This window comes from Grammomys surdaster, unplaced genomic scaffold (assembly GCF_004785775.1).
Source record: "Grammomys surdaster isolate TR1022 unplaced genomic scaffold, NIH_TR_1.0 150, whole genome shotgun sequence".
NCBI classification, from domain to species: Eukaryota; Metazoa; Chordata; class Mammalia; order Rodentia; family Muridae; genus Grammomys; species Grammomys surdaster.
In genome coordinates, this window is record NW_021604608.1 from 22,133,802 (window position 1) to 22,143,389 (window position 9,588).

Here is a 9,588-nt window from a genome sequence, read left to right on the forward strand (position 1 = left end):
ATGTTACCACAGAAGTATTCTCTGTTCTTTTAATTCAGCAAACACACCAGAGATTTTTCTAAAAGCAAGAGCCATTTTAAGTACTGCTTGATGAAATCATCTAACTCAACTCTTTTTGTCTTTTAAAAATCTGGATAGGTCAACTTTTGGAAAATAAATGTAGTATTGTCATCTGATCTGGAGAACATTGCCATTTTTCATTTATATTATCATTTCTACGTCTATGTTTACACTGTACTTTTAAATGCCTCTGTCTAACATCCAGGCAATGTTTAATGAATTATTCAGATGAGTTCATTAACAGGCCATTTAGACACCAAATCAGCTCAATAAAGTGGTGTGCTCCGTAGCGTCAATTTCTGTATTATTCCAGTTACTTGTTCTTGCATACACAGTGCTGATGTCAGCCTTTCTTCAGAGAATAATTGTAAGTGGTTCAAACAGGCAAATATGTCTGTGTGCACATTAGCAGAGCCAATTCCAGATATATGAAGTACCTGATGGCTGATGTTCTTTTCAGAAAGACTTAATGTTCTTCTTACAGTTCAGTCAGAAGAATGAAAAGTCTTTTGCATAAATGCCAGTGAGTATCAGGATAAAGTAGTAGTTTGTACTGACTACTTTTCTCTTCATGAAGCCAAGAAACAAGTTAGCATTCAGTGATCTATCTGTAATATTCTACTGTTTGAGATTTTACTAAATTCAATGAAGACTGTCTCTAGAATCTGGTATTTGATTCCTGTCTTCAAAAACAGTATCCTACATGATTGTCAGGGTAAATATGGGTGCATTAAGTTTCTGTGTCTAACTTACCTCTTTTGTAAAGCAATGAAGGCAGCAATACCTAGTCCAAAGACTTGTTGAAAAGATTAGACACATTCATAATTAATTATTAAGTTTTCAGAATGGTAGTGAGCACAGCTGTGCTGTGTATTTGTTGCTGTCTTTACTGTTTTGGGTTATTTTTAAAGTACCAGCCACAAAACATTCAACCTACATATCTTTAACCTCCAAGATATCCTGGGGATAATGATGGAGTTGAGATTGTGGAAGTGGCCAATCAATGTCTGGTCCAACTTTAGGCTCACACCTCAAGTGTAACCTAATGCCTACTTCAATTACCATCACAGAGGCTTCATCCAGCAACTGATGAGAGCATATGCACAGACCTAGAGCCAAACACTAGGCAGAAACAGGGGAACTCTACAGAAGGAGTTGGGGGTAAGAACTGAAGAAGCCAGGTGGGTAAAGGATACCAAGAGAACACAGTTCACAGAATCAATTAAGCAGGGCTCATAGGGGATCACAGAGTCTGAAGTGATAATCATAGTCTTTGAGTCTGAGCTAGGTTTTTTGCATATACATTATGGTTGTTATCTTAGTGGTTTTTTGAGACTCCTGTCAGTGGAAATGGGGATGTCTTTGACTCTTAAGCCTGCTTTTGGGATCCTTTTTATCCTACTGAGTTGCCTCATCCAGTCTTGATATGAGAGTTTGTGCCTAGTCTTACTGTAATTTTTTTTTTATGTTGTGTTTGGTTGATATCCCTGGGACACCTGCTTTTTCAATGAAGGGAAACAGAGGTGGAGTAGATCTGTGGGAGAGGGTAAGTGGGGAAGAGTTTGGGAGGAGTGAAGGGAAGGGGAAACTGCAGTCAGGATGTAATGTGTGGAGAAGAATAAAAGAAAACTCCAACAAAACAAAACAAAACAAAACAAAACAAAATAAAACAAAACAAAAGCAACTTTACCCAAACAAATGAACAAACAAATACAAAATAAAGTACCATAGATTATATTAAGTCATATCCTGTCTCTGAGTTTTCCACCTAGCAGAAGCTCTAACACCCAACCTGATTGTATATGCACGTAGGAGCACAAAAAAGTCAATAAGGCTAAGTGAGTTCTTAGGAATGGGCCCCAATTTGTTACAGTTAGGACCTTTATAGCAAGAGCAAAGGTAGCAACACACACACATGTGACTGTGTGTGGACAGAGTCCTGTGATAACTATATGCTAGTCAGTTAGAGAGCCCTCACAAGATGCCAAAGTTGCAGAACCTTTTATTTGGTGATTAAAGTGATCATATGGATCTTTTTTCTATCTTATTCTAATCAACATTCCCAGTCTGTTTTGAAGGTTAATGCTTTCTTTTACACAAAGGTAGAATTTTCTTTCAGAAATGTAATTTCTATGTGCAAAAATTTAAACTATGCACTAATAAAATCACTGCCATGACTCAATGTACATGTTCCATCCCCTAAGTTCTACTTTCTCAAATAGTCATAGTAGACAATTAGATTACTAAAAGTTAGGATTATTTCACAGAGACAATTGATCTCTATAGTTACTCAAGTAGTTTGTGAAGGTATAGTGTAATTCAATGGATTTCAGGGACATAGGATGTAGCATTTAAAAAGAAGCCTATTATTCCAACTTTTCTGTATTTTATTGCAGACTTTGTTCATATTAATGTTTTATTTTATTAAAACATAGTTACATTATTTCCTCCACTATCCCCTTATTCTATCCCTGTCACATCTACCTTTGTGCCTCTGTTCTTTTCTAAACTCACAATGTCATCTTCTTTAGGCATTTTTGTAGCTCTTATATATAAAAAGTAATCTTATAAGTACAACCTCCTGAATATGTTCAGTGCTATAGTGGTTGCTAGTGCTCCAAAAGTTGGAGACATGAAGTAATGACAGGGGTGGAGGTGGAGGGCGTATGATGGTAAGAGGATGCATCTCAAAGAGCCAGACAGAGAACAATTTATTTTCGAGATGACTAATAAAGCACGAAAAAAGAGAACAAATAAAATGCATTGCCTATTCTCAAATTACAGAGGGCAATTTTTACATGTTCTTCCTGTGTCTGCACATCATCGTGTGTGCGTATGTGCTATATGCTTCCAGAAGGCACCTTCTAATTATATTTAGGAGACACAAATAAGATGAGTAAAATGGATAGCTTCATTTGATAAGATAGTTAAACTGCTTACAGAGACTCTAAAGCTCAAACTTGGAGAGTACGTACAGGAATTTTACCTGAAGATTTTTAAATTAATTAATTATTTTATTTATTCACATTCTATGTGTTACCTACCCTACTGGTCCCCCTTGGAAGAGTTCTTCACCCTATCTCCTCTCCCCTTTGCTTCTGAGAGGGAACCCTTCCCCCCCCCCCAACCCCATAGCCTCACCTTGGGGCATCAAGTCTCTACAGCATTAGGTATATCCTCTCCCACTGAGGCCAGACAAGGCAGTCCTCTGGTACATATTTATGTGCGAAAGGCCTCAGACCAGCCCATGTATGCTTTTGGTTGGTGACTTATTGTGTAGGAGCTCCCAGGGTCCAAGTTAGTTGACACTGTTGGTCTTCCTAAGGGGTTGCCATTTCCTTCAGTTCCTTCCCTCCTTCCCCTAACTCTTCCATCCCAGACCTATATCCAATGATTAGCTGTTAAGTATCTGCATCTGTCTCAACTAGCTGCTGAGTAGAGCCTCTCAGAGGACAGCCATGCTAGGCTCTTGTCTGCTAGTACAACATAGCATCAATAATAGTGACAAGGAATGGTGCTCAACCATGTTCCCTGAAAATTTTATTTGCTGTCTTAGGAAAGTCACAATTGTCTTTGAAATATTTCCCATATTTGAATAACTGCACAAGTCTTTACTGCTATTTTGGTACAAAAGTATTTTCTGTTTTGTTTTAAGCCATTCAGTGATAAATTCCAAGTATATATATATTGATAATACATAAAATAAACAATTGATAAAAATACATGCATAATGGTCAATAGTTATTTTTAAGGTTTTTCTGTGCTTTAACTGTGTGGAATTTTACCTCAAACTCTATGTAAATGTAACTTTACCTGATGTAATTGTTGTCTTGGAGGCTTACTTTTAAATAAGTTAATCCTTTCTAGTTCATTCTGAACTCTGACTGGCTGGTTCAACTCGCAATGTTCTGGCTCAAACTTCTCTCTAAGCTGACTGATTCAATCTGGCTTCTTGTGACTTCTCACTGAATTGTTCTGTTTAGCCTCAAACAAATTTTGGTAATTTGTTCTAGTCTTCTGGATCCTTCTTATTCTCTGGCTTCCCGTGCCTCTGCTGACCTGTACTGAACTGTATGAACTCATGAAGAAACTCAAGTCCACCTCACTGCAGTCATTGCACTGACTCCCAACTGCTTGGCTCAACTCCACTACACTGAACCCAACTAATTGAACAGAACTGACTCTTACCTGACTTCCACCTGACTGACAGAACCGACTCCCTCTTCTTGCACTGATCTTAAATAGCCTTCTTTCCTGCCCTCCTGAGAGTTGAGTATATCCTATTTCTATGACTCTTTCTGTCAAATCTTTCTCTGATTCTTGACTTTGTATTCACCTCAGTTTGGGGATTAAAGGTGTATACTAAGGACACGTTGGTATTCCAGACAGAACAATTAAAGGTATATGGCGTGTCTGCATTCCAACTGGATCACACAGAACTAGAGGTCTTTGGATGTAACCACAGCAGCCATGTTGTTGGAATAAATTCCTTTACAAGTCCATGCCTACTTTGATATAATCTAAAATGAGAAAGGTTAGAAAATGATCAAACCAAACCCTAACTCACACAATGATCAGGTAATTCTACCTCAAGTCACAGTACATTATTCTAAACACTATCTTAACAGTAATGTCTATATGGGAAAATACTGTATGCATGTGGCATTTGAGTATTTTACAAACACAGACATGAAATGAAAACTTAGGCATGTGCAAGTGTCTGGATGGGTGAATTATAAGTCTATGTTTTTGTTGCTGTGGAATAAAACCTTAAGCTGAGTAACATGTTAAACAATAAAGAGGCTTATTTAGCTCTTAGGTTTATAGGCTGAGCATTCAACCACATGCTCACTCACATAAACCATCTTTGCTGTGGGTCTGTGGACTCCAGCACAGCTGGAGAAATCAGCAGGACTTGGGTGTAGGAGATACTTAAGTATTTGTTGAATCATTTCTTGAAGTTCTGAAAACATGTCAGAATGTATGTATACTTAGAAGTAATTGATAGAATTCAATTCTTCATGCTCAGTTGTGGACATATTATTATAATTACTTCAGAGATGACTGACTCAACTGAATGTTCCTGCAATACTAAGATGGGAACTTTGCCATTTCAGTGATTATAGACCAAAAGAGTAATGCCATCCTACTGGTCTGGCCTTTTGAAACAGGTTTCCCTCAAATATTTACTTTCTCTCTTTAACTCGCCCTGAAGTTTTCAGAAACACAAGAAGGCATCATTGATTCTTCTTTCTTTGATCTCTCACACCAAGCCACAATCCAAACTTGTGACCTCCACCCCTAAAACCTCAGAATACACATTGGGTCGCAGTATATTTCAATCTTATCTTCACTGTTAGTAGCCATGATGACACAGGTCACTGCTGTGTCTTTCAGTGTTATTTTCTTAACTGAAGTCTGAAATAGGCATTTCACACCTGGTTACTTTTTATCCTGTTATTCACGGCCCTTCATTGCATTCTTTATTGTGCTTGTTACAATCTTAAATATGTCATGTTGTGTAATAGGCATTCAAAATGCAGCATCAAAATGAATAAATGTTCAGGTAAGACAATTCTGACAATTGGAGAAAGATTTTGAGATCACTTGAGTGGAAGGATGATAGATCAAATAACTCAGCTTTGATGGAGCATTCATGCAATAATAGGATTGGAGATGTTTGGAGAATTTTGCAATGAAGCACACAAGGAAACGGTGAACTGCTAAAGTAAGAACATGTCAATGTATGCACGGAGGTGAATTAATGTGAGATGTTTATTAGGTGAGATTGTTTGACTAATTGATTAGATGTAGATGGGTTATAAGGAAGGAAGAAACAGGGAAATCTAGTCTTGGCTTAGGAACTGAGTAGGGCTGCATACTGTGAGAAGGAAGACAAGACAATGAGTATAAAGGGTGGGGATACTGAATAGGGTCATTAATCTGGGAAATATGTCTAGACTATCCAGTTAAAGATATTTGAAAACCTATTGGAAATAGTACTTTTGAACAGAAAGAGAATAGCTCCAGTGTGCTTCTTGTTGTAATTTGCATATGAAATCTGGTCAACCAAGAGAATCAGGAAGGAATGAAATGTGAAATCTTGAAAACATTCCCTTTAAAGAGTGGGATGAGGGTGAAGGCTTAGAAAAAGATACCAGACTTGTGCTTTCTCCTTATTCTTTTCCAAACACACATTGTTCATTCACCTTGAACACTGCTCAACATGTCTTGTATTTTCTCACATCATAGCTATTTGCAATCTTCTGCTGAGGATGGATTGTTTCTTGCTATTCCTATTCAACAGATAGTGTCTGTTCTTTAATATACATTGTGAATATTTTCTTATAAACCTTTCAAATTGTTCAAACAGACTTTTTAAAAAATTGTACATTCTCTGAGGAAAAAAGCACATTTTGGGGGGTGTATTGCAAACTTTCAATTAATATTGAATGAGTTGGCCTGTGATAGATGCCTGGGTATCACCCATCATTCACCCTTCTTTGTATTCCCGCCCTTTACCGTATGTCCTGTAGTGCTCTCCCCATCATATCTCGGGTTGAATCATGTGGCTCTCCTTGGTCAGTATTAAGTGGAAGAATTTTTTATGCCTAATTCTCCAGAGACACTGAAAATTTCTTTTTGCCCATTTCTTTGTTCTCTTTTGCTTCTGCAACCCTTCTGAGAATGACATGCTTGAGTTTGCCTGCTAATGGCAGGAAAATGTTGTAGAAAATAATTGTGAGCCATTCCAGTGCATCTAATCTAGAAACTGTAGCTTCAAGTATGATCACTGTATGATACTAATTTTGCTTTGCAATGTTTTAATGACAGCAAATTTATCTTCTGAATATACAGTAGGTTAGTCTCAATGATATTTCATACACACTCTCTAAAACTAAAAGCAGAATAAGCTAGGTAGTGTTCTTTGGTATGAAAAACTACTCTTTCTTATTTGATGAAATTTTAAACTTGATTTTTTTTTGTTTGTCTGTCTATCTATGGACCTCAGTCTCAACAGCTTTACAATTATAAAATTGTGGTTAAAAAAAGGGCATATATATGATATATCACAAAGGGTATATACATTTACATGTTTTGTGAGATACATATGCCATGAAACGATTATTAAAATTAAGACAACCAATGTATCTATCACTCTTATTAATCCATGCTTTGTTTGCTATTACATTTTTACATGTTTGCTATAACACTGTGACAGAAACTATGCTCTTATGACCGAGTTCTACAACTTATCCATCTTGCCAAACTTACTACAGTAAATAAATAGAAATTCCCCATTCTTATACTTTTTTTTTTACAGAACTACCATTCTATAAGTGACATTTGGTAGCATTTGTCTTTCTATACCTAGACTTTATGCACTTAGCATATTAGTGTTGTTGTATATTATAGAATTTCTGTATTTGATTAGGCTGAACATTATTGGCATTTTCTTTATCCATTCATCTCCCAATGTATATTTAGTTGACTTTCATAAATAATGCCACACTGAATGTGTATTTGCAAATATAATTTCAAGAATTAAACTTAATTTTGTTTTGATATATAGTAAGCCCTGTACCTTCCTTGGAAGATTGGTTTCAGGACATCCTGAAGTCCCAATAGATATCTAAGTCCCTTCCACAAAATGGCATACTATGTGATGCATGGAACCTGCAACATACACACTCTCTTCCATATAGCTTGAATCATTCTATATTACTTATAACACCTAGCACATAATAAATGACAGGTAAGTGGAAGTCATATTATGTAATTTAGGGAGAATGGTGGAAGCTCTTTCAGTTCATTGATCTTTAGTGCTAATCACATCTGGAGATCCATACTTGCTGAGGCTTAGAAGTTTGTGCTCTACGCATCCTTTTAAGCAGTCAAGTTGATACTCGAAACTGCATCAGGAGTGGGTTGCAAATCAAACAGCAATGAGACTTCACTTCACACTTGTTAAGATTATATTGGAAATAAGACAAGAATATCAATGACAAAAGACAATAGGTGCTGCTGAGGATATGAAAAAAAGGGGAAGCAATTTATATTGCTGGTGGGGATAGAAGATGGCCCAACCACCTTATAAAAATTTGTACAGGCAATGACTTTGGCACAATGATATTATGGCCATACCTAACTGACGTAATTTCAAGATCCCTCTTTCTAAAAAATAGAAAATGAAAGGAACTCTTAAATTTTAGGGAAGAATGAGATAAACTTATTTAGTGAAGAAGTATGGATTTACATCCTTTAGCACAGTAGGAACAAAATTTTATTTGCTCTTATTAGTCCTATAATGTATTTCAACCATATTTATGACTTTCCCCTATTGTTTCCTGATCCATTCTACATCGCGTCCTTCGCAATTTTGTGTTCACTTTAAAAGGAATATTTACCATGTACAGCAGATGTTGTCCACACTGAGATGTGTGGTCTTCAGCTTAACCTTGAGTCTTCAACTCATCAGGGACCACATCCTTGAAGAAAACTGACTCCTCCATCAGCAGCTGTCAATCACCAATAGCGACTTAGCTAGGGTTATGTCTTCATACCCAGCCCTTCTCTTTATTCTGGGAGTTTTGTCTTGCTTGAGCGTGTCCAGGTCTTGTGTGTGCTGTTTCATCTTCTGTTTAGTTATGGAGATAACTATCATTCAGTTACATGGTGAAAGCTGGTAGTGAAGAAAGTTTTCAGAGAAAGAACTAAAAAGCTCAGAGTGTCAGAGAATCCTCTTTAGATTTGTGGCCAATATCTGAAAAGGAAAAAAAATCTACAAAAGAAGAAAAACAGAAGTTATGGTTTCTGAGCTAAATCTGGGAAAAATGCACAGGGTTAATTTACAGGTTTCTTAAGTGACTGCATATGGGTAAGGGAAACATTTGGTATTGCATTAAAAGAATAATTATTCCTCCCGTCTTCTTAGTCTGCTCTTTCATGGGTCAATTTTTCGGTGATGATCTCATAACCAGGTAACTGAGAGTCATGAGAGGTTGTCTTCATCTAGGACTAAGATATTTCATTCTTTTGAACAGGAATCCTAAAGGGTGACATTGGTGATATTTTCTTTTCTCTTGTTAAGGCAATGAGAGATGGATTTCAAAGCTGACGAAAGGGAGGCATTCACCTTAATAGACTCTAAGTCTGACATCACCAGTCTAGCTAATAAGAGGACCTAATCATACTCACCAGCTTCTTCTCTGACCTATGGTCCTTTTTCTACAAGGGTGTCCTTGGTCCTTCGATCTCAGTACGGTTCAGTTCAGTATCTTTTCCTTTTTGCAGCAGTAATAAAAGTTTTTCTTTCTTGTTTAAGTCTGGCTGGTGCAATTTCTTTGCAAATGATAAAAACAATTTCAATCAGAGATTAATTAGAAACTAATCAAACCCTGGATGTATACTTGTTTTTAAAATTATTGTAATCAAATCCAATATGAAGAGGAAAATGGAAACAATTTCATGCAAATTTTGGTCTAAGAGACTTTCTGAAGTCAGTCTCCATTGCTCTAGTTTCTTTAG